The sequence below is a fragment of the Octopus bimaculoides genome, chromosome 1 (genome assembly GCF_046866305.1).
Source record: "Octopus bimaculoides isolate indiv1 chromosome 1, ASM4686630v1, whole genome shotgun sequence".
NCBI lineage: Eukaryota > Metazoa > Mollusca > Cephalopoda > Octopoda > Octopodidae > Octopus > Octopus bimaculoides.
Window position 1 is genome coordinate 129,576,901 of NC_142928.1, and position 26,750 is coordinate 129,603,650.

The 26,750-nt window shown below is 34.4% G+C and overlaps 1 protein-coding gene across 3 annotated transcripts in view; it reads left to right on the forward strand.

Annotated features, from left to right (window-relative positions):
- LOC106870828 (uncharacterized) overlaps nt 1-26,750 on the forward strand; it is a 283,514-nt gene that overhangs the window by 189,013 nt on the left and 67,751 nt on the right. The gene's annotated exons all lie outside the window — the stretch shown is intronic.

Below are 26,750 nucleotides of genomic sequence, written 5' to 3' on the forward strand. Positions count from 1 at the left end.
CAATAACAATGGTACCTCGTAAGGATCATGCCTCTAAGAAAAGAGCCAGAAGAAAAGAATCGAAACATCGTCTAATTGTAACAAAACCGAAAGTTCAAAATAAACCACCGAACAGCGTACCTCTAAAACCTGCTCTGAAAGTACCTAAAACCACATCTTCAGATAGTAAAGTTTTACCCCAAAACAACTGCCGCAAGAAGAAAATTCGCCATAGAAGGCCTCAGAGATTTCGATTTGATCCAGGACCTTCCAAAAGGCATTAAATGTTTTGAACAATGCTGGTAGTTTCCATTTCGGTTCATTTATTTATTTATTTGTCGTGTTCTCTAACTCAACTTCGTTACTATTATGACAGAGTAAAGGCCTGAGGTTTGTTTATAGTCGTATTTCAATATACCCGGTATGCCATACAAACTATTTCAAACTCAATAATCTATCTATCTATCTATCTATCTATCTATCTATCTATCTATCTATCTATCTATCTATCTATCTATCTATCTATCTCGCTATATATATATATATATATATATATATATATATATATATATATATATATATATATATATATATATATATATATATATATATATATATATATGTATGTATGTATATATATATATATTCATATATATAGTAGGATAAGAAATTACAGCTTGGTACAGTATTATATATTTGAAATGATCATTTTCCCACTTTAATAATTAGATGTTTATAAACTCTCTTTCTTTCTCTCTCTCTCTCTCTCTCTCTCTCTCTCTCTATATATATATATATATATATATATATATATGTATATATATATATATATATATATATATATATATATATATACATATATACATACATATACATATATATATATATATATATATATATATATATATATATATATATATAGTGTTGGTCATCTCGGTGGGGTTACAATAAAAGATGCTTTTCTAATGTACCGCGCAGTTCGACTGAACCCTAAACCGCGTGATTGCAAAGGGACCTTCTTAACCACACAGTGATCCCTACACCTATCTACATATAAATGTTTGTAGATATGTGTGTGTGTGAATGTGAATGTGTATGTGTGTGTGTGTGTTCATCTGGTATTATTATATGCATTACATTAATTAAAAATTAATGTCTGTAACCGAGGTAACCATGGTAAAATAATAGTCTTTCTGTGTTTGTGTGAAAGTGTCAATCTCCGTCTGTGTATGTGGTCTTCTCGATCCAGACTTACACCCATCAAAACACTATTATCAACAACTTCAGCTCATGTTATAAACTTCTAATGCTTCATCTTTTGTTTCGCTAAGTCAACTTTCTGTCCAAATGATTAAATGTAAAGATATCTACCTTTCGACGTTATGGCTATGCGTGCGTGTAAGTCTCTGTGTGTATTTCAGAATTATCTTGTAGCAAGTCAATTCATTGGCAGATAACATTCATAAAAGATGCGGTTCTTTCGTTTATTTTTTTAACGCAGATGCATGTATTCGTTAGTATTTCAATATATATTGTTTTCAAATTTTGCCACAAGGCCAGAAATTTCGGGAGAGGGAGCATGTCGATTATTTCGACTCCAGTGCTCAACTGGTACCTATTTTATTGACCCCGTTAAGCACTTTGCCCTCAATGCTAAAGTTTCTGTCAGCTCTCCGACTTATTTGTAAGATATATATTGGTTTCAAATTTTGGTACAAGGCTAACAGTTTTGGGGGAAGAGCTAAGTTGATTAAATCGACCCCAGTGCTTAACTGGTACTTATTTTATCGATTCCGAAAGGATGAAAGGCAAAGTCTACCTCAGTGGAATTTGAACTCAGGACGTAAAGACAAACGGAATGCCTGACGTGCTAACTATTCTGCCAGCTCGCTGCCTTATTCTTTTCTACTGTAGACACATGACCTGAAATTTTGGGTGAGAGGCCAGTCGTTTAGATCGACCCCAGTATGCAACTGGTACTTAATTTATCGACTCCGAAAGGATGAAAAGCAAAGTCGACCTCGGCGGAATTTGAACGTAAAGACAGACGAAAAACTGCTAAGCATTTCGTCCGGCGTACTAACGTTTCTGCTAGCTCGCTGCCTTATTTGTAATATATATATCAAATGAGAAAGTTAGCAATCGTTACGCCCTGATTATGTCTCCGAATTCAATTTTGTCTACGTACTTCCCTATCTTAGTGTGCTTTTATTTCATTAAAAATCTCAATCCATTAAAAAGTTAATCTTAAAAACATTTCTTTCAAATTATCTCTGAGTTTGGAATAAACTTCTGGAATACGCAACCATGATATAAGATACTTGAGAGACAACCAATGCAATTAGCAATATAATCTCACTTAGCAGCTTATTGGGAAGTGTAATTTTCACACTCTTTCCCATGAGTATTAACAATGTATGAAATGTAAAATGGCTACAACCAATAATCGAAAATATCTATTTCTTCACAACACGAAATCAATATTATTGTATTCTAAGACACTCAGATACAGTTTGAAAGAAAGGATATACTCGATATATATATATATATATATATATATATATATATATATATATATATATGAATCAAGAAATAGAGTTAAAGGCAGGTGCTATTCAAATCTTTATACTTCCGACATATGTTTCGAAGAAAATAATGGTATTATTCCTGAGGGAATAAAATGATGTAAAACAATGTAAACATCTTGGCAGGGAAAAAAGAGAAGCAAAACACATCAGTAAGCCATTTTAACTGAATGTCTCTCTCTCTCTCTATATATATATATATATAAAGCATAAAGTCAAGAGATGTCAGAGAAGATAGATATATTTATCCATACGACTTCCATATGATTTAGGCCGTTCGTAACCCTTCATGTAGCATTCATTTCAGGATTTTCTGGATTTTCAGTCAGATGGGCACTTTACTACTTTGTAATTGATTACTACAGGGACTGAGAACCGATTTCATATGAAGAGCTTGGTGCAATAGCCGCATGATACTCTGAATTCATATTATATATATATATATATATATATATATATATATATATATATATATATATATATATATATATATATATATATATATATAGAGAGAGAGAGAGAGAGAGAGAGAGAGAGAGATATTTAAAAATCAGTATTCATTCCTTTATTTATCGAATGGTATGTAATTGAAGTTTGGCATATTCTTCCGATAATCTTCGAAATGTAATATTTTTCTCTTCAGCCCTTTTCTGGCGAGCAAATCTTCTGGGTTTGAAACAGTCAACAGTAATTTATATCTCAAACTGATACTATCAAAACGAAAGGATTGTGAGGTAATGCTAATATACACATATGTATATATACATATAAATATACATACACAAGAACGCGCGCATACACGCACGCATATACTGATTAAAATTTTATTACATATATACGCTCTCAAATGCATGCTTCCAAACACACACACACACAGACAGACAGACACACACACACACATGCAAAATTACATTACTTGCATATGAGTAATGAAAAAATAAGTATATGGGAAGAAATGAGATATAGATTAAAATTTTGATGTATACGCCGGGGTAGGTTCCCTTTTTGCAAATGCAGCACACATTTTACAGCAGTACGATGCATCATTAAAATTCATATGACACAGACTGTCACCACCTGTCAGTCATTCATTCTAACGCTGATGAAAATTCTCTAAAACCAGTCATAGCAGATAAAATGTGGGTGTAGGTTACGGTACTGCAACAAAAAGGTAGTCGTTGCTCCCCAAAAAGAGCAAGTTAGAGTCGCTCGGTCGTCTTTTCTATGACTGCAAAAGTGATGTTCATCAAGATTTTGGCCCGTTAGGTCAGATGTTTGATAAAGAATTTTATTTGGATGTACTCATGAATTTAGAAACACATTACGAATGATGTATAAACAAAATCTGCATGCTTCATCACAACGAGTTGACACTATGAGAACCTACAAACTTCATAATTAGTTAAGCAATGATTTACAGAAATTACAACAGACTTTCACACTGTGAGTGTTGTTCGTTGTCGGGAAGAGTCGTGCACATTTGGGATAATCTTCAAAGGTTGTTCTCCCTGATTTGAAATACTTAGGCTACGAGTTACATCATGGTTCAAACGATTTCCCTCAGTGACCGATTGCAATATCAAAAAAGTGACTGTAAAAGGTTTTCCCAATTTGAAACAGAAGTTTTCAGAAACACGTTTCTTTTCTAAATCATTTGTTGTTCAACTTGTGACAAATCATCAGGTACATTAATATACGTTTACTCTCGCACGTGTGGTATGATGATTAACTGGTATGGTGTCATGTGAATATTATTAAACTTACGTTCGATGTCAGCCATATGCAATCAAGAGCACGATGCACCGACTGGCTGATGCGCCGTTTCAAAAGTCCGAGTTATTTTTTTGTCAGACTTCGTATATTTTATCGTTAAAAAGTAATCGTTTTGCTGATTGACTGAATTAAAATTTGACAGAATTACTATTTTGCGAAATACCCAATGTTTTTTTTAATCTTCAGTTATGGTGTATAACATTGTAAATATTACTGTTGCTGTTTAACCCCAAATAGCTTGATCCACGAGCAAAGGCATGCAAATCATAACAAATACGTCACTTTTCTAAACTTGGAAACATTGGCACGGCGGTGCCCCAGCATAGCCGCAGTCAAATGACTGAAAGAAGTAAAAGGTAAAAGATATATATTATCAAATGTGTCGCTCCTTTTCAAGACAGAAGGGTGTAATTTACAGAAATTAGTTTGCATTTTGTGGTAGGTTGAGCAAGCACGTAGTGGATGTCTCTAATGCATTATAATCTAAAGGATTGTTTGTAGAAAAATTGAATAGTAATAGAATATAACACAGCAAATGCTTAATCGAAGTCCAACACTTCTTAGCTAGTTATGGTGTGCTGATTAATGTTATTTATTGTTCCTTCTGTTGCCGCTGCCATTTTCTCATAGAAATTAATTAGAAGTCGACAAACCTTCATTTCTATGGATTTTTCCGACTGAAAATTCCATCAACAATCTAACTAAATATAATTATAGTGTAATTTTTTTTCTTCAGTATTTTTGTGCTGAATCTTTGAATTGCTAACTTTATCACAAGAAGATTAATAAAAATGCAATAAATAAATTCCAATCAATCGTCATTAGTAATATAAATTGAATGTTCTAGAAGGTAATTGAGTTCTGTGCTAATGTTGATTGTAAAATTCGATTCTACACTTTCCTTTAACTAATAGAATATGTTAAATGTTAACCACAAGGATTCGGGAGGTCTTCAGATTGTAGCACATAAGATGATTTCGTGTTTAGTCTACCCGATATCAATTAGGGCAAATGCTTACTATTATAGTTCCAGGCTGACTTTTGCCTTATGAATGAATTTAGTCGACGAAACTGTGAGGAAGCTCGTAGTACAGTATTCGTGTGTGGGAGGTTGTGTGTGCGTGTGTGTGCACGTGCGCACGCGTTTATACATGTGTGTGTTTGCGCTTGATAACCGGTATTGGTTTGTTTATATTCCTGCAAATGAAGTGGTTCGCTAAAAAGTGGAAATTGAATAAGTAACAGGCTTGCATGGGTCACTTTAATTTGATCGACTAAACCCTACAAGTGAAATATAAATATTAACTGCGTCAATCTCATGAATCACAAAGAACTTGTGAAGGCTTTGAATACAGTCCCTTCTTCTGAACTGTACAAATAAAGAAAAAAATTGTATTATAAAAATGCATATATAAGCACGTACGCACACACACACACACACACACACACACACACACACACACACACACACTAACATATATAGTACACAAATATATACAAGCATACATACATTCATACATAAATTCTTACAAATATTCATACAACGATTTCGAGCAATGGCCATCTCTTGATTGCTCTCTTAAAGCAGCACGGAAGTGGCTTTTCCGTCCTGCTAGGAACTTACACTCTATTGCACGGATGTGGCTCTGACGGGCCCCTCTTGCAGTAGGTGTCCATCAATGGTTTACCTTTTCCGGCTACAGTCAGTCATAGTATGCAACACATAACAAAAGATTTTAGAAATCAAACGTTACCTGTAAGTGAAGTCTTTTTTGTTTTAATTAGGAAAGGCCTTGCACAAGACCAATGCCACTCTCAAACCAACGTAAGCATTTGTCCCAAAGAGACTTCTACAACACTGGATGAAAACGAATTTGCATGTGTTACATCAGTTTTCTTTGTAGAGAGAGGGGTAAGCAAAGACTAGGAACTTCTGTCTGATTTGGTGGATGGATATGTAACTCTGTTGAGTTTATTTCGCCCTTTGACAACTTTTGTTTTTCCTTCTGCAGATTGTTCAAATAAAACCACCTTTCTTACCAAGCAGTCTAGGTAGGGTTGTCGGCTTAGTCGCCGGCAGCTCAATGGCCTTTAATCTACACGGTGATTGCTTCAAATACTTTGGTATTGGTAAAAATATATCAAACAAAGATGCTGTGAACAAAGAGTAACCAAAGACTAAGACAAAGAAAAATGTGGCAGTCAGAACTTTCCTCTTACAAGACATCGACAACGTATTTGCAATATCAACACTGACACCAACATTATGGATACTTGACTTGTCAATCGAGGAAATCTATTTCTCAGACATTAAACCGCAAGATCCTGACATCAACAGTAAACTTCCACAGAAATAGTCTCTATCACAGAAAATGGGAGGAAGAGGCTTGAGACAGCCTTTTAATTCCTATGGTACTACTGAGACAGCATTTGCTAATTATAGGCAGTAAAAGTAGATACATCGGCTGTGTGCTCAAAAGCAAAGTTTATAGCATTCTACGGGTTGGTAATGAACTCCTCAATAAACATTCACTTCCTGATGATCTTTTATGAGAATCTTGAGGTGCTGTGAAAACATACTTCAGCAAAACCCTGGAAGAGAAACACTCTGCATACCATAACAAGGTTATGCATGGGTGAATGAGAATATTTGTCTCAAATTTTGGCCCAAGGGCAGCAATTTCGTGGGAGGGGATAAGTTGATTACGTCGACCCCAATGCTCAACTGTTATTTATTTTATCGATCGCGAAATGACGAAAGGCAAAGTTGACTTCAGCAGAATTTGAACGTAAAGACGGATGAAATGTTGCTAAGCATTTTACTCGGCGTACCAACGATTCTGACAACTCGCCGCCTTATGAGGTGAAGAGTAATATTAGCATGAAGCATAGCTTCTCTTGGGCTTGTAAGTGTTGCATTATCTCACGCTGCAAAAGTAATGCTCCTGCAATCCAAGAGTAGGAGATAGCTACGAAATATCTAATGAACAAAAGCGATGAAATCCTTAAATTCCCAAGATGCAACAGTAAATGTTGATCACATGTTATATCCTCTGTGAAGGATATGACATGTTATTAGCAGTTGCCTAAAAACGTCGAGGTATTACCTGTCATTGCGACATGAGATGCTGTTGCTAAAACATTATGCAATGCTGTCCGCAGAAAAGACAGCTCTGGGATAAATGTAAACAACCCCTTTGTTATTGAATACACAAGGAATACTAAATGGAACATTCCCATCAAAATTTTTACGAAGTGCAAACAGAACAGCTCTGATATCATTTGGGGATTTAAAACAAGAGAAAAATCTGACATACAATAGTGAACAGTTCTTCCAAAATCAACAAGGAGATAATTTATGGATATTTATGGATAGCTGCTTCAAAGTCTGCATCTCTTCCCTGATTATAAATATGAATTTATAATAAAAAATTATTGGTGCACACGGTTATGCTAACCAATATTTAAATGACCATGTGGAAAAGCCAAGATTTTCTGGTAAAAAAAGACTGGCTAACACGCATAAATATAATCTGTAAGCGGAACATTAATAGTAAGTTCAACATATAATATTTAACGTTGTTGTCATCCGATTTGCAGCGATGGGGCTTTATTTCTTGTTAGAAACCAGCTTCCTCTTTACAGGAAGAATTCTGATAAATAAAAAACTATGATAATCATACATGAACTACCCATCATAAGATCATACATTAGCTCGATAGCGTAAGGTACCCAAAATGATACTAATAAATATTTAACAATAAATCCATATACTTTATTACTGATCTGTGAAAAGAAAGTGTTTGTCAAAATTTCGCATGTGAAAGACCAGCTATCAAGGCGACTGTAACAAATGGTTTCACTTACATGCTAAATGGCTTGAATAGTAATTTCTCACATTATCACGAAACCACATATTTCGGTTGACTCAATCATATGAAGATGGAAAGTAAAGTCGATTCTAATAAAAACAAAACTTTGAATGTAGAAGAATGTAAGTAAATGTTGTAGTACCACTATTCCTACTACTAAAATAAGATGAGTACGTTTCTAAACATTTTTCAGTGAATATTGAATACAGTTCTTTGAAAATACATTTTATTACTGTAATAACAGAAGTCTTTTTCAGTTCCGTATACTTTGTAAACTGAAAAAATATATATATAACTTATGCTAAAATATGTGTGACACGGACCGATAACTATGCACAAGCTGACGCACGCATTTACTCTTTCCACGGCACACTTACCAGTAACATTAAATCCTCAATCCTTTATATAACGGAAATGCATAAGAAAAAATATTTTCATTGTTTGAATACTGTGTTTATACGTAATCATTGACGAACACTGTGAACAAGAACAGCTTGGTGTTGGCAAACAACGCCAGAAGTGATTAATGCTGCAATACAAAATGTCAAAATGTCAGCATGAATATTAATTTACCCTACCCTGAATCGATAAAGCGTTTGAGGCCGAAGTAACATTACCTACAGTGGTGAGTGGGACATCTCTTGATTTGCATTAAATTTCCAATTAAATTATTCCATGGCATATATCAACTTGAACCTCAGTTAATGTTACATTTCTGCAACAACAGCCTCAGCAGTATTATCGTCAACGACAACGATGACAGCATCACTATCACCATCGACAACAACAGCAACTTTAGCAGCAGTTATAAGAACAATAACAACAACAACAACAGGAAATGCAGCCATTTATTAAGGAAAGACAACTCATATTACTGAATCTGTCGAGCAGCATTAATCCTTTAATAATTAGAAATAGCAATTAAGTGAATTCAGGAATTCACCGGCAATATAATCCTTGCCAGCACACTCACCAAGCCCAAACATCAAGCACCCCACGAGTCACAAATTACACCAGCTTCTGCGACTGCAACTATGAAAACAGTTTGATAGTGGCGCGTCCGCACCACCAACACCAGGACAGTATAATGAGCCAACAGAAAAAAGCCTCTACACTATTGCTCGACCTGCTAGAAATAGCAACCAAAGCTCATCTTAACGTCTGAAAAATAAGGTGGATTAGATACCCAAGTCCTGAATGCGATTACCTCGTAAAAGGAAAACGATGATGTGGCCATGTATGAAACGCTGACGATCATAACTTTGCTTAATCAAGCTGTTCTACATCTAGACAAGTGAAGGCACATGGCTTAATGGTTAAGGTATTTGGCGCACGATCGTGAGTTTAATTCCCGGCGACGTGTTTTGTCCTTGAGCAAGACACTTTATTTTATGTTGCTTCAGTCCATTCAGCTAGTAAAAATGAGTAAAACCTGTATTTCAAAAGCCTCTCCACTTGTCATATTGTGTCATGCTGAATCTTTCTGAGAACTACGTTAAGGGTACGCGTGTCTGTGGAGCGCTCTGTCACTTGCACATTAATTTCACGAGCAGACTGTTCTGTTGAGCAGATCAACTGGAACCCTCGTCCTCGCAACCGACGCAGTGCCAGTTTTTTTTAAAAGTTTACAGTTAGATAATAAACAATAACAAAAGAACTACTTTGGACCACACCAACACCACTTATGCAATCATGTCGACGGACGTCACAAATGCAGCCACAAGCAAACGAGAAAAGCTTCTACATAGACAACGAGGGGAGCTTTTACGTCAATGATTTCCAATTGAAGTATCATGACCTCCGGGTTGTGATAAGAAATAATTAAAGGTATAGTAAGATTTTAGATTTAAATAACAATGCTCTGCCTGACCTCTTGATCTGCTAGGCATAGCGGCTAGATTTATCTCAAATTACATTTTATCATCCTGAAAAAAAAATAGGAAGGATTCATTAGATAATGTAACCATAGATACATCATGATTGTAAAATCGGCAGAATGGTCATGGATAGAATATCTTTGGATAAGAATTTGCTCGATTAGGGATTTAAAAAAACGACGGCATACAATGTTGGTGAATATGATCCAATAACGTTACATATGCAATTACATCTGCACCAACAAAGCAATGCAGCCTCACCCAGAGGGTATCACTATGCACCCGATTGACCTGCTAGAAATAACAGCCAAATTTCCTCAAATTACATACTTTACTGTCCATAAAATAAGGAAATGTACATTGGACAATTTGGTTCTTACACAAAAAAACTGGGCGGTCATGACAGAAATACCTACAATCATGAGTCTGCTTGTAAACAACCGGCCCAGGGTTAAACGACAATAACAATTATAATTTCAATATCCACAATACAAGCAAACTCACCAACATCGCTTCTTTTATCTTAATTTTGTGCTAATGAGGAAAATAATTATATCTTACATTGAAGATGTAGCTTCAAAATGTTTTTGTTTTTTTTAAATTTTGTTTAGATAGCGTTGAAGCCATTGTTACTGATATTATTGATGTCATTTATCTGCTGCTGATGTTGCCGCTGTTGCTATTGTTGTTTTGTAAATAAGTTTAAAGTTAAAATTAAAATAATCCCAGTGAGAGAGTACAGAAAAGAAATCAGAATATGTGTATGACGAACATCAGTTGTTTATGTCCGGTCATAGCAACGTATTAAATTAATTAGATACAACGTCTGCCTGAGTCGATAGCTCTCTGTTCATAAACAACCAGAATCTCAAACGGACATTTGTTAATTTCTGCTTCGATTTGGTGTATTTAATTAATGTGGCATCACGAATAGTAAATAAATACTAAAGCAATAAAACTGATTAGCTAATCAATAAACAATGATTGGCATAGTATTGTGCACTTGACAAACATGGCAACATTTTCATGGAATTTGAAACATTTTCGTCAATAATTTCTTGTTCAAAATTTTTGATGTGGAAGTAATTACTAATGTATGACATTTATGTGTTGTTGTTGTTTGCTCAGATCGAGCAGGTCATCTTGTCTCCTACTCTCGAGACAGTGTAATTAGGACTACATCTAATGTGAGTTTCTTTTCTCTCAAGATGATAGTGTGGAATATGAGCATGATTTGGCTGCTATTGCAAATAGGTCGAACAGTTGGGTGGAGATTTCTACGTTGGCTTGATAATCAAGAAAGGGATAGATAGAGCTGAGCAAATTTATCTCAGTAAATATTTTTTCTATCCCGAGAGAGGGGTAAAAGGTAAGACTGAATACAGTGGGATTTGAAATCAGCAAAATGAATTACTCAAGTAGGTAAACAGCATCTGCGTTCTCTACCTAGTTTTTGATTTCTAACATAGTCACAACGTTAAAAAATTTGGTGTGCACTGTCGATTATACAGAGCTCAGTCAGTAATTACTACTAATTTTATTTCATAGACCTTAAGAAGAAAGAATGAAAGACAAAGTTGAACTCAACGAGATTTGAAATCGGAATGCATAAAGCCGTGAATATGTAACAATTCTACAAATCAACCAGAAAAAACTAAATATATCAGAAGGAAGTTTAAGCTTCAAATCTGTTTCTTTAATTCTGCCTGCACTGTTTAAGCACAGGACACGTGATACATAGCACGTATTTCTCTGGTGTCTATGAATCATACGGGATACACATTCCAAATTTTTTTTCCACAATAAGAGTAAATTGGGAATTACGAAAGAGAAGGGCGTATGGAACAAGGGCTAACTAAAAGTATGAAAACAAGCATGGACGTTAAGGCCAAACTTTTGAAAATGCTTTTGACAGGCAAAAGTTTAATGTCTAGGTGATGTAGACTTCCATATCAAGCTTCAATCTAGTGTTGCAGACGGATTAATATTGATTTTCAGCCCAACACATATAAATATGACATGAAATTGATGAAAATCTTTCAGCTAAAACTATTCATCGCCGTAATTTCTATTATATCGCATATGTAATCTTTTATTCCTTAATAAATTTTTTTTTTCATTCATTCTTTCTATCTTTTTTGCATAATTGAAAAAAAAATTTGTGTCCTTCTTCCCTGAGTTCTTGTATATAACCAGCCTTATTTCAGTATTCATTCATTTATTGGTAAATTTTGTGGCTAAATATAGATAAAATGTAATAGAATCTGTCTTCGAATGAAATCAAAATTGAAATGCTTGACATTTACAAAAAAGCATCTATGTATTGTATTTATCTAAATCATTATTTTTTAAACATTTTCGGACTATCGTTGCCCTTTAGAAACTTATATTTCATCTTCATGCCCTACCCCGAAAAGTCAGTAAGCCTTTTATTATTTTATTATTCAGCATCTTTAAATCATGCCGTTTTACTATTTGCTGGTTTCTCTTTTTTTAACAAAATGCTCGTAACGACTCTAAATCCAAATTCAGCTGTTTATGGAAACAAATTTAGAAAATTTTCACGTGAGTTCATAATCCAGAAAATATTTGTTAAATTGGTGATGCAGTCAGTAATAATAGTGCTGATTTTAAATATGATTTTTTCAATTGTTCTTTGGTTTTCAATCACTTCTTGTAGTTATAGCATTGTTTCTTTAATACTTGAAAATGTGTCTAAGGCTCAGTTTGGAATATTCGTAGCGAGAATAACTTCGCAGGATAATATGGTGATATTATCCCGCGAAGTTATTTATTAAACGCTCCCGATAGACCTAAACATCCCGATCATATATTTTTCTTTTATATTTGAATGCAGAAAGACTCGAAAACTGATAAAATTCTTTGCATACCAAATTGATTTTTGAACAGAATAAGCTTAGAAACTTATATATATGTAACAGTCTTCATTTTGATAAAACTTAATTCATCTCCTTTGCAAATGCAAATTAATTTGATTAAATTTGAAATATAAATCTGACGTACAAGTTTGTAGTTTCTAATCTTCATGTTAAATAGCAGGAAAGCATTTCTATTCTAAAAGACTTCCCTTACTGTTTCCAAAAGCAACACAGACTGGCACCTTTTAACAGCCAACAAACTTGAGCCCTAATTAAGTTTTTGATTGCTTTGTTCTCACCGCAGTCTGTATCACTAAAAGAATTGTTTCTTAATTTGTTAATTACCATAACGACGTATTACAATGAGTGATACAAGTGACCACAAAGAATTTTTTAAACTAAATATTATCTATGTATTACACAATACCCCGCCCATACATATCCGGCACTGACTTATTTTAAGTGTGCAGTGAATTCTTGGTAAGAGACCACCATCAATGGTGCTTCGTAAGTCGCAGCTGTCATTATATCTGTAAGAGGAAAGGCGACGAGCTGATAGATTTGTTAGCGCGTCGGACAAAATGTTTAGTTATTTCTTCTGATTGTTTTCGTTCTGAGTCCAAATTCCTCGAGACCATCTTGGTCTTCCATCCTTTCGGGTTCGATAAATAAAACATCAGAAAAGACTGGGTCGATGTATTTGACTTTACCCCCCCCCCCATTAAATGAGTGCACTTGTGCCAAAATTTTGTTTGAATTATATTTCCAAGAGGAATAGCCTTCCCTTTAAAGGAAAAAAAAACTGTTCAGCATGAAATATCAACTCTACTTTTGTATCCATTTAAGAATGCCAGGCATTTAATTATTCATTTCCTTGTAGATATAATTCACTCCAGCTGTAGAGAAAATTAAGTAAGCCTCGAAGTTTTCCACAACCTTGCCCAGTTCACCAATTCGTAGTTGAGTTATTGTTCAAAGGAATTTTATTAAGTCAGTTGCTGGTTTCCATAACAGGTATAGTACAACCTCACAACCATCTAGCAGGATCAATTTTTCGCTAAATAATATTTGACTTAATGGACTTGTCAATCAGTAATGGAATTTTTTAAGAAACGTGTAACCTATATTTTCTTGCATTCATGCGAACGAAAACTATACTTGACAACGTTGGCTGTTCGGAAAATTAACCTCGAAGTGTTTTAAAAATAAGATAAATCATTATTTGCTTTGTCAGCATAAGTTACTTTTTTGAGCGTGTGTGTATGTGGTTCATATCATTTTTCTTCTGATTATTTTATTTATTTATACCATTTACTTATTTATTCATTTTCAAGTGCTGTTCTAATCTTGAAACTTTCAATGTTTCTTAGAAAGACACTCTTTGGCAAATCAGACACATTGGTAATAGTTTGTAGCTATCGGAATAAAGCCAAGCCATATCATAAATATTCGATAATGTACTGTCGATATTTCTCTTGTTCTGACGTGGTAATATCAGTAAAAGATATAGTATTCTCGATCTGTATATCATTATTAATTTTATTTAATATTATTCATTAACTTAGATCACACTACACTTAACGCTGGTGACAATCTTACAAGTAACTACTCATTTGTATACTTTACCATGTTTCCATCTGACCACATATTGCCTTCCACACATATAGATATATATATGTATGTATATTTATATGTATATATATAGGATGGAGTACACGCAGTTCTAAATCATATTCTCTTCTATTGGTGGTTTTACTCGAAGAAGATATTTGCGAAGTGTTGTATTACTTTTGAATACTGTCCTGATGTCATATGGGCCACATATCTTTTGTATCTTTTCAGAGAGGCCTTTCACATAGGGTAGACAAACTGTGGACAGTTTATCGGATTCATCCTCTCTTTTCTTTATAATTGGAGTAGATAGTATGTTTTGGGGGAGTAGCTGTTGCTTAATAGAGTGTTACTGAGCTTGATCATTTCTTCATGGCGTATATTATGATTGCTACTTATATTCATTGCTCGATGTTTTAGGCACTGAGCAATCCCTCTCTTTACACTGTATGGATAGTGGGAGTTGAAGTTGAGGTATCGTCCAGTGAAGGTCAGCTTGCGGTATACGGATGTCCTGAAGCCATACTTGGTGCGTGTTATTAAGACATTCAGGAATGCTAGCTGATTGTCCTTTTCCTTTTCCATTGTGAACTGTATGGATGGCTTTATTGAGTTCACATAATCTAACAGCACTTGGACATCTTCCTGGTGGGGCCAGAGTATGAAGGTGTCATCAACATATCGCAAACGTAGGGTTAGTTTTAGTGGTGTTGATCCTAAAGCCAAATTCTCAAAGTATTCCAGGTATATATTGGCTATTATCGGTGATCATGGCGAACCCATAGCTAAACCCTCTTCTTGTCGATATATATCAGTGTCCATACTCAAGTAGGTAGTTTCTACACAGAAGGTCAACATTTCCATCAATTTTCTTATTGGTATATTAGTGCGTTCTTTTAGACGGGTGTCTGTCACTAGTTTTTCTTGAATCACCGATAGTGCTTCACCAGTTGGGATTTTGGTGAATAGACTTATCACATTTAGATTCACCATCTGGTTGGATTCAATGGAGGTATCCTTGATAAATTCTATGAAGTGGGTGGAATTCTTCACGAATGATGTAGCCTTTCCTGCTAATGGACTGATTATATCCACAAAGAAGCAGCTCAGCGGATAACATGTAAAACCACCAATAGAAGAGAATATGACTAAGAACTGCGTGTACTCCATTCCATGTAGTTGCGGTAGGTTATACAATGGCGAAACATGTCGCCCCCTCAAAATAAGGGTAGAGGAACATCGCAAAGCTGTAACATGGGGAGATATTGATAAATCGGGTATAGCTGATCACGTATGGAAAAATGGAGACCACCTCCCCCTGTGGGATGAAGTTAAAATAATAAACAGAGAACACCACTGGAAAATACGAAAACTAAAAGCAGCAGCACATATGCTAGGACACAACAACCTCCTAAACAGACCGAGTGCAGATATGAACAGCATATGGGAACCGGTATTAAGGAAGGATAGGAGAATATTAGATTTATAAGCGCTAAAATTCACTCCATAATTGCCCACGGGCATATGGCATAGTGGTTAAGGGCGCGGGCTGCTAACCCCAAGATTCCGAGTACTAATAATAATAGTAATAATAGTAATAATAATAACAATAACAACAACATTGAAAAATACCTTAGGAATGAGAACCCAATTTCGAAATTTCCCCAAGACACCTGATGAAGGCTGGAGGGTATATCAGCCGAAACGTTGTCTTAACAGCAAACAAGATGAGGACAAATATCCGTCAATTGTAAATATATGTGTATATATGTATATAAATGTATTTATATATATATACGTATAAGTATGTATATAGAGAGAGCTATTATACAAAGAACTGAATTATAAGAAAGTAGTTAAGGAAGTGGGGTGGAAAAATTATTTAAGATTAATAAAAAGGAATTTTGACATATGTCTGTAAGAAAAATCTTTTTCATCTCTCGAATTTACAAGAGAGCCGTTCATTTTCATTATTTTATAACTCTCTTCTAGGCATAATTTTCAGATCCTATTATTATGCCTATAAGGTGGAACTGAAGAAAGAATTTTCCAAGAAATCAAGTACTCTATATTACTTCTTTTCAGTTGTCAAACCTTTTTGGATAGACCTGTGCTATTTTCTTTTCTACGATCATTAAAAGATGATCTATGATTAATTAATCTTAATTTAAAAGGATTTTGTGTACATCCAATGTAAGTAAATTTTGAGAGACTATGGGTACTAATTATTGCTGGGTATACTACATCTTTCATTTTACAGTTACCTGCTACCTCACAAGTATTCGGGTTTCTACAATTACAAATAGAACTATTTGTTGGTACTATTGTTGTTATGTCTATATATATTAAGGGTAATTGAGGTTATGTTATTCTGATAATTGTTGTTTTTTGATATGGAATTATTGGGGTAAGCATGTATATTAGAAGGAGTTGTTTTTCATTGTAGAATTGGTCTAGTTTCTTATTGTTAAATGAAGAGATGATCCTAAATAGGTTTGGAGATACTGAAAATCCAAATCTGATCATTTTGTTATTAAATATTTTTGCATATTTAGAGTTTTTAAAGTTCTTTTTAATAATGTTTCAATGGATTTAATAAAATTAGATTTTAGATGTTTTGCAAAAGGAATTATGATCTAAATGATGTTATTGTTGTATTCTTTATTGTCGTAGTAGCTTATATTTTGCGGGTCATCTATTCATACATATGGTATAGGTTTCTTTTTTCTATATTATTACTCCTAACTTTATTAATATGAGTTATGCAGTTATGTGAGTTATTGGAAGGATGAGATGTAGCGGGACAAGTTTGATTTTTAAAGTGTGTACGTTTCATGTTCTTATTTCTATCTATGGTTATTTGTTTTCGTTATTTATTGTCTGTATACTTGCGTTTGATTAGATTATTAACAGTGTATTTGGTGATTTGTGGGTTGGTAAAATTAGTATTATTCGTTCTATTAGACAGATTATGTTTATGCTGCTCATATTTATAGAGTTTATTATTATGATGTTTATTGCTGTTGTAGGATTTGTGTTTGTTGGTAATGTATTGCTGATGAATATTATTGGGTTTTCTAATTTACTAGTTGATGTGGGTTCAGTAATATGGTTAGTATTGTTCTTATCAAGATAACTCTTGGGATAATTAGAATAGGTGTTATTGTTTTTGTTGTACTTAATTCGATATTTATATCTTGCCTCTTTAAGTGTTAAATTACAATAGTCTTTGTGCTTGTTAAAAATGTCCTCATTGGATGAAATTGGTTAATTCTACTTACTATGTTAGAGGTTACAATATTTATAATATTATAAGGATGGTTACTTTGTGCATGTGTGTATGTGATATTGTTATTAGGTTTATGGTAAGGTTGATAAGATGATGCATTGAGGTTAAAGTTATGTATATATATGCATATGTATTTACATACACACACACACACACACACACACATGTATATATATATATATATATATATATATATACACATATATATATGCATGTATATATATGCATGTATATATATACGTATATGTATACGTGTGCGTGTATACATATATATCCGTGTGTGTGTGTATGTACATATATATGTATATATATATATATATATATATATATATATATGACACGTGTGTGTGTATGTGTACATATATATATTTATATATATATATACATATATACAAATATACGCATGTGTTTGTATGTATATATATGTATGTATATATATATATATATATATATATATATATATATATATATATATATATAAAGTGTAGTATATTGCCACTTAAGTGTGGCTGACCCCTAGGGGTGGATGTTACTGTTGCTTTTAGCCCCAGGAGGACATCTCCTCCAGCTGGCTTATCGACACACGACTGTGTCCTGTTTGCCAAGGGAAGTTATCCCTCTCACCATGATCTGCAGCACGAACGGATCCGGATTTCAGGGTTATTTCCCTTCGTCGGCGTTCGATAGCTACTGACCCTGGGGTCAGCCACACTTAAGTGGCAATATACTACACTTTATCGTGCAGTTACTGTTAATACTTCATTTAGAGAATTAACATTGCTTATATATATATACATACATACATATATATACATACAAGCACATGCGTATATTTGTATATATGTATATATATATATATATATATATATATATATATATATATATATATATATATATATATATATATGAAATGTATCTATGTTATTTTTTCTACATGCAACAGCTTACTAATAATGCTAAGATCCATCAAGTTGTTTTGACATACGCGTTTAAAATATCGTATTTGCAGAGAGAAGGGACATCCAATACGTCTTTAAATATAATTCAATCTTTTGTCATGATGCTTCAGTAGATTTTTGTTCCTACAATATTAAGTGATCGATACTGAAAGATGTGTCATTTTTAACTCCTGTGGCCTAGGAAACTGCATGCTGCGCTGCATTATTAGTTTGCTTCTGACTGATCTGAAAATGATAAATGAAGAAACAGCCGGAAAAATTTACAACTCATAGGTCCTCTATATGTTTTTTTTTTTTTTTTTTCAAATATGGGTTTCGGAGTATCGGCAGAATAAAACGTCACCTTTCAGTAAATACATTAACATCCCAGTGCCGCCGCGTGTATTTTGTAGTTAACTGCTTTGTGCATTTGACAATAAACATAATGAAAAATAAATAACATGATGGATGGATTTATGGAAATAAATATAACCCAGAACAGACAATATAACAAATAATACATTATATATTTGTCTAATTACTCGTCGAGGAGTGTAGTACAATGGAAACATGCTGGGCTTATAACCCAAAGATCTGTGGATTGTAACTACGTCCTGCAAAGAAATGGATACAATTTTTAATATTTATACATAGCAACTAAGCTATCAACAAGTATACCAACCATATACAAAGATAGATGAAAATTATATTATGCAATACAAATTTACACACGGTCAGAGGATCGCCAGTTGACCGGAGTAAACCAAAACCCAAGCAGCGTAGGCATTTTGGTTAGTATATAGGATTATAAATCCTTTATTTTTTTTTAACTTCTATTATTTATCAATGGGTAATTAGGAAAAAATATTGTAAGTTTCGCAACTTTCAATATCTTTCAATATCTCTAAAATGTCCTGACATTTGATAAAACTTTTTTTAACGATATACTAAATTTTTAAAAAAATACCTACGAACCAGGAACCAAAAGCGGTTCGCGAATGCAGCTGAAAACTAAACCACTACTACACATTCTACAGTAATACTTCAATTTGTCCAAACAGTGATTTACACTGAAGGTTCTTTCCATTTCTTTGAAATTCAACAAAAACACAAAATATAATTCACGGATAATCAAAGCAACCGGCAGGAGTCGTGATATTTGTATTCAATAGTACACTTGCTCGTTTGAATCAACAAAGACTGAATTATCTCAACATGTTGTTCATGTTTACTTACACACACGTATAAACAGTCATATAACAGCGTGTAATATCAGCAGTGGCTTCATTTGCCGCGAACATGTGAAATAGGAAAATACTGAAATGTGTGTGTGTGTGTGTGTGTGTGTGTGTGTGTGTGTGTGTAGTATCCATTTTCAATGCATTCAGGCAGATATTCAAACGTAAATATCGCTGTTGTTCGAGAACATATTGGGAGTGATTAGATATGTTATTGTTTGGATTCTCGCTGTTCTGCCGTACACCATATATTATCTTTGTTTGTCAGACAGCATCACGCGTCAGCAAATGATTTCTTTGCAGATTTTTAAAAAACCAGAACCTGTATTCTTGTTAGATTCATCGCTCCGGAATCGCTTTGACTGAAAGTACACGCAATAAGGTCGAAATATCGTAGTGCCTTACATTGATGAATCGAGTGTCTTATGAAGAAAACACCGTTTCAAAAGGAAGAGCCGTTCTCGGATGAAGAAAAACAACAGCACATTTGAATCAGCCATAATGTATTGAGTATAAACAGATACATTATTGTTTGAATTCTCGCTGTTCTGCGTGCACCTCACGAAATGTGTGTGTAGCAGGGTTGTGTGGGTGGGGTGGGGAGTTTTGTGTGTGTGTTGAGTGTATGTGCGTGTGTGGCTGCTCGTTCCTGACAAGAATATTAACTGATAGTTTTATTTACAATACATACATATTCGATCAAAACTCAGCATGAATGACTAAATTACTTAATTAATTAAATAGCACTATACAGCTATAGAACAAGCAAGGCTAATTTATGGTATCTGTTTTCTCTCAGCGAGACCACAGGTATGCTTGCTAAAACCAAAAAACGCTAGTACGTTCACATTATATTTCTGCTCGTCTATTGCTCTTCCGAGCGTTTACTAATTAATTCATTTACATTTGCACTGTTCTACAAAGACGAACTAATCGACTTCTGCCCGTGTGTGTATTCCATGTATAGCTATAAGCTATTATTCTTTCTACTGTTAGAAACGAATAACAGATTTCTGATGAGACATTCACAAACTAATGAGTTCAATCTATTTTCTAGACGCATAGAACAAAAAACGAACTTTTACCACAGTGTCTAATCTTTCCCATGTAAACTTATATATGTGTATTCTAATAAACACATGCTTGTAAATTTACATTTTAGCTCTCAATATTATAATTTATAAGGAAGCTCTAGCTGATTTCTGGATCTCAAAGGTTTTAATATTTATGGCGAGGAAGGCGGCGAGCTGGCAGAATCGTTAGCACACCGGCAAAATTCATAGCAGCATTTCGTTCATCGTTAAGTTATTAGTTCAAATTCTGCTGAGGTCGATTTACCCTTTCAGGAGTCGATAAGTACCAGGCAAGCATTGGAGTCTATTTAATCGACTTGCACCCTTCCCTATAACAGCTAGCCTTGTGTCAAAATTTGAAACCAATATAATTTTTGAGGAAGCTCTAGCTGATATCTGGATCTCATAGGTTTTAGTATTTACGGAGAGGGAGGCGGTGAGCTGCAAAATTGTTAGCATGCCGGGGAAAATATTTAGCGGTATTTCGTTTGTCTTTACGGTCTGAATTCAAATTCAGTCGAGGTCGATTTTGCCTTTCATCCTTTCGGAGTTGGTAAAATAAGTACCAGTTGAGCGCTGGGGGTCTGTTTAATCGACTTCCCTACTCTCCCGAAATTGCTGGCCTTGTGCCAAAAAATTGAAGCCAATTCTTATGGAGCGGATTTGCTCTACAGCTCAGTCATTTATCCTAAATATTGAGAACAGTAATGTTGCTGAAATGCGTTGTGAGCTGCTTTATTGTAAGAAGAAAGTGCCAGATTCTCTGGTCACTCTTCATTTGTTTGCAACAACTTTGTACGATAAACTTTCATCATTACTTGAATATTGAAACATTTAAGTGAAACGATAGAAATAATGGGAGGATATTGATCTCAAGGTTTACTATACTTACGTACGTATGCATATATGTGTATGTATGTATACATACGCATATATACCCATACATACATACATGTATACATACATACATATATATGTATACCCAGATGTATAATATACATACATGTATGTATATGTAGTGTGTGTGTGTGTGTGTGTGTGTGTGTGTGTGTGTGTGTGTGTCTACTTGTTTGAAATGAAAACCGCAAGCCACTGAAGGAGTAAATCACACTAAAAGCTTGGCTTGAAATACCGATAAATTTATAACATCTCCCCATCCTTGAAAGTTACCTTACGCAACCCTGAAGCAAAATAATCTCCATTGAGTATTTCCCATACAAAAGGCAATAAATATCAACTGTGAGCTTTGTGCATGTTTTAGGCTGTGAATTTTGATGACCACAGTGTTTTTGCTTGAATTCCTGAAATAAAATCTATCTATTAATGGCTGATAATTTTATGGCATTCGGAAAAAAACAGCTGTTTGGAAGTTGTTACATTAATGGCGTAAGAGAACCGAAATAGCTTTCTCAAGAAATCCATAAAACCTAGCATTCTATATCTTGTCCGATATACATACTGATAATTCTCACCAGATTATATTGCCAGGCAGTTCACATTTAGTTTTTCTAGGGGAAGGGAAGAGGAGCATAGCATGTTTCCTTCGTATTATCAACAACAATACACATTCTGACTTAACAAACTTCATTCCAAGGTCTGTAAAATACTGAATAATGAAATCAGATTGTTTTTGTGTACGTATATACGTGCGTATGTACGCACATATGTATGTATGTATGTATGTATGTATGTATGTATGTATGTATTATGTATGTTTGTACGTACGTGTGTGTATGTGAGGGAACATAGCCTAGTGGTTAGGGTGTTGCACTCCAGATCGTGAGATCCTGGTTTCAATTCCTGGATCGGGTCGTCCGCTGTGTTCTTCAGCAAAACACTTCATTTCATACTGCTGTGCGATAGCATCCACACGTGATGTGTGTTACATCGTGCACGTGTACAAGCAACGTCCATTTGATGGGGGTGGGGAGTGAGCTAATGTACGGCACAAACATTTGACCACTATAAACAAATCTCTTGTGCAAGCTGTTCGGCAAGAAATTGCAAAACCTTCTTTCTCAGACTTCAAGAGACTACCATCATCATCAGCGTCATGTATGTAAGTATGCATGTGTGTATGTACGTATGGAGGGATGGATGTATAGATGGATGGATGGACGGACGGATGGATGGATGGATGGATGGATGGATGGATCCCTGTCTTTATCAAAGGTTGATTATTCAGATAAAATGTCTGTATCTTTTATGTTGAAAGGAGACTCGGCAAACGTCACATGCTGTAATGGCAAAATTGTCATATTGATTCGTGGGTGGATTCTATAGTTTGTGCGGAAGTGTGTCCACTCATTATTGTGAATGAGTTGCCTACTATTTTACAAACGGAGGCCACCTTTGGTCTCCGATTCGGTTTCCTTGGAAAGGTATTTCCATTTTCCTACACCGTTAATAAAACAACTTCAACACCTTTCAAATTCCTAGTCTCACAGAATTCCATAAAAGGTATCAGATATGGGCTGTGTTGTGTGGTTAAGAAGCTTCCTGCCCAATCATGTAGTATTAGGTTAAGTCTCACCAGACAGAAGTGGGCAAGTGTCTTTTACTATTGTCCCGGATTGACCAAGAGCTCCTGAGTGGATTCGGTAGACGTAAACACCTATATGTATATATGGGTGTGGATATGTATATATCTATATGTGTGTGTGTCTTTGTGACAACTGCTGCTTGTTTGCTTACGTCTCCGTAGCTTAGCGGTTCGGCAAAACAGACCGATAGAATAAGTGTCAGGCTTTAAAAAGTAAGTACTGAGTCGATTTATTCGACTAAACTCTTCAAGGCTTTGCCCGAGCATGGCCGCAGTCCAATGACTGAAACAAGTAAAAGATAAAAGATATTAATGTATATTGTTTATCACAGAAATTCAGTCAATTTATTTTACTGAACAGTTACATGATTATAAATATGTATTCTAAATCGTGTGTGTGTGTGTGTGTGTGTGTGTGTGTGTGTGTGTGTGTGTGTGTGTACACTTGTGTATATGTTTTTGTTTGCATATATGTTTTAATATGCATATATAAATATACGAATGGAAAATTATTCAAATTTTTCCTCCGTTTGTGTTTCCACACTTTGCCGAAAAGTTTACCTCAAGGATAAGTTGATAGCTTATTAATAGATCAATAGCTCTTAGATCGACTGCAATGCTATACAGTATCCGCAGTCCAATCTTCTTAGCTGTAAATGCATATATACCTAGTGGAGATGTGAGAACTTTGTAATTAATGAACAATTTCCTATCTTAACCTCTAATTGATATAAATAAATTAATTATCTCCTTTTATGCTAAGCGTATATGTCGGTGGATCATCAAATGGTCAATCTTTTCAATACTATGAAATGTTACAAAGCAAAACATCGACAACGAAACAACGGGATAGTAGCTACATGGTCACCGGACGCGCAGGTTGTAGAAGTCAAATCACACTTACATAACACTCTACCAGCTTTAAAAATGTAAACATACTAGATAATTAGATAATGTAGTCCAAAATGTACTATTTTTTTATAAGAAAACAAAACAGTTTAATCATAATAAAAATGTCATTGGCCCTAAGTCTTCCCGATCAAGGCTATCCTGGGTTAGACAAACAAAAGATAGAAAAATAACACCCAAACAACAGTAATGACAAAAAAAACCCTTTTTTTTCTGACTGCAATGGCTATTCATTGAAGGCAAAGATCACGTTTTAGATCGTTATGCCATTTTAGAAAGCAAGCATTTACACCTACACCATTTCACATTATCTTACATGCATATTCAGACACATATGCACACACACACACACACACACACACACACACACACACACACACACACAAACACACACACACACACACACACATACACACACACACACACACACACTTATGTATGCGCATATGCATATACATATTTGTGTAAATATATATGTATGTGTGTGTGCATACGTACATGTATACACTTACATTTGTGTTTGTATGTTTGTATGTATACATGTGTATGCTTGTATGGTACGTGTGTATGCTTGCATAATCTCCCAGCCATTTCTGGTGTAATTATAAACTAAATTATTTTTTCACCACAGTTTGTCATAATGATATATTAGCAAATCTAACAGGTTGTTTCAGATTATGGCAAAAATATATATATATAACATTAACATATCCATTTGTAATTACCATAGACTTGTAATTGATATACTCGCCAAATAACAAAGCCATATTTAATTTCGTTTAGTAGGAGTATTGCAAATGGCATCTTTTAGATTAACTGAAGTAGGAAAATATGAGATGGCAGTGTTACTCGATCCAAAAGAATACAATACAGTAATAGGCGAAACTAGTTATTGTTGTTGATAAGACTTTATAAGTATTTGATCTTTAATATGAGCTGGAAATGTATTTCATCTTCAATGTTTATATTCCCTGTTTATTCCGTGCTGATATAGATAACTTGTAAATCCCTGTAAATTCTAAAATTACGTTTTCTAAAGTCAAATACACAGACATGAAGCGGTAACTAGTATGTATTCTTCTTGTTCTATTCCCTTAGCAAGTTTTACAAAATGAAATTCTACGAGTATTACCTAAGACGTGAACTTCATTTTAGCCGGTGTCACATTGCAAAATGAATGTGAAAAGGACTTAACAAATGTAAGGTCTGAACTACCTCAATTAGAGAGACGTGTACAAGCAAGAGTTAAATGAAATGAGAATGCCGCGTCACGAACATGGCACTTACCACCATTCTGGAGCGTAGATATTGTTTAACTAAAATCTAGAGTGAAATGGTCGAGTGGATTTTTATGTTTTTCCTTATACATTCCGTTATGCATTAATTATATGCAATTCAGGCCACCTATTTATGAAAAATAGCCAGCAAGTCTTCTAAGAATACTAGTGTTTGGTGACAGGTTAATGTCGTTGTCTGACAGAACTCCACTCTAGTGGAGTAAGTTTATCACTTGGTAGCTGATGAAGCTCTGCAGAATTTTCAAGTAATTCTCCATTCCAAGCACAAAGATGATTGAAATCCTGAATACTGAGACCTTCATTGTTTTTGCCCTTATCATGATTCTTGTAGAATTTTAAAGAGTTAACTAATCTCATACGAACCAATAAGAGAGTCTTCAACTTATCTTTCAGCCTCCTAGAAATAGCGGCTAAATTTCCCTCATTTTCCCTCGTTTGCTAATATAAGTTTATATACCCTAAGTAGTTCTATATACACTAAGACTAGATGGCCATGGCTAGAATATTTTTGATAAAGGTTTGCTGGAATTGGTATTCTGAAATCACGAATATAATGTATTGTCAATTAACTTAAAATGTAATTCTTTGTCTGTTCGTTTGTTTGTTTGTTTTTTTGTTTTTTGTCTTTTGTTTTTATTTTCGTTTTTTGGACACTGTATTGAACATTAGAATTTTTATGATTTGGCATCGTGTCCTTGAACGTTGTGATTTCGATTAGTGATTTCGATTAGTGATTTCGATTAGTGATTTCGATTAGTGATTTCGATTAGTGAATGCAGAATGAAACTATTTACTATCAATTAAAGAAGGAAATCAACGAAGTAAGATGGAAGATAAGATCAAAAAGAAAAAGAACTCCACTTCCACAGTATGTTTTCAAAGTAATT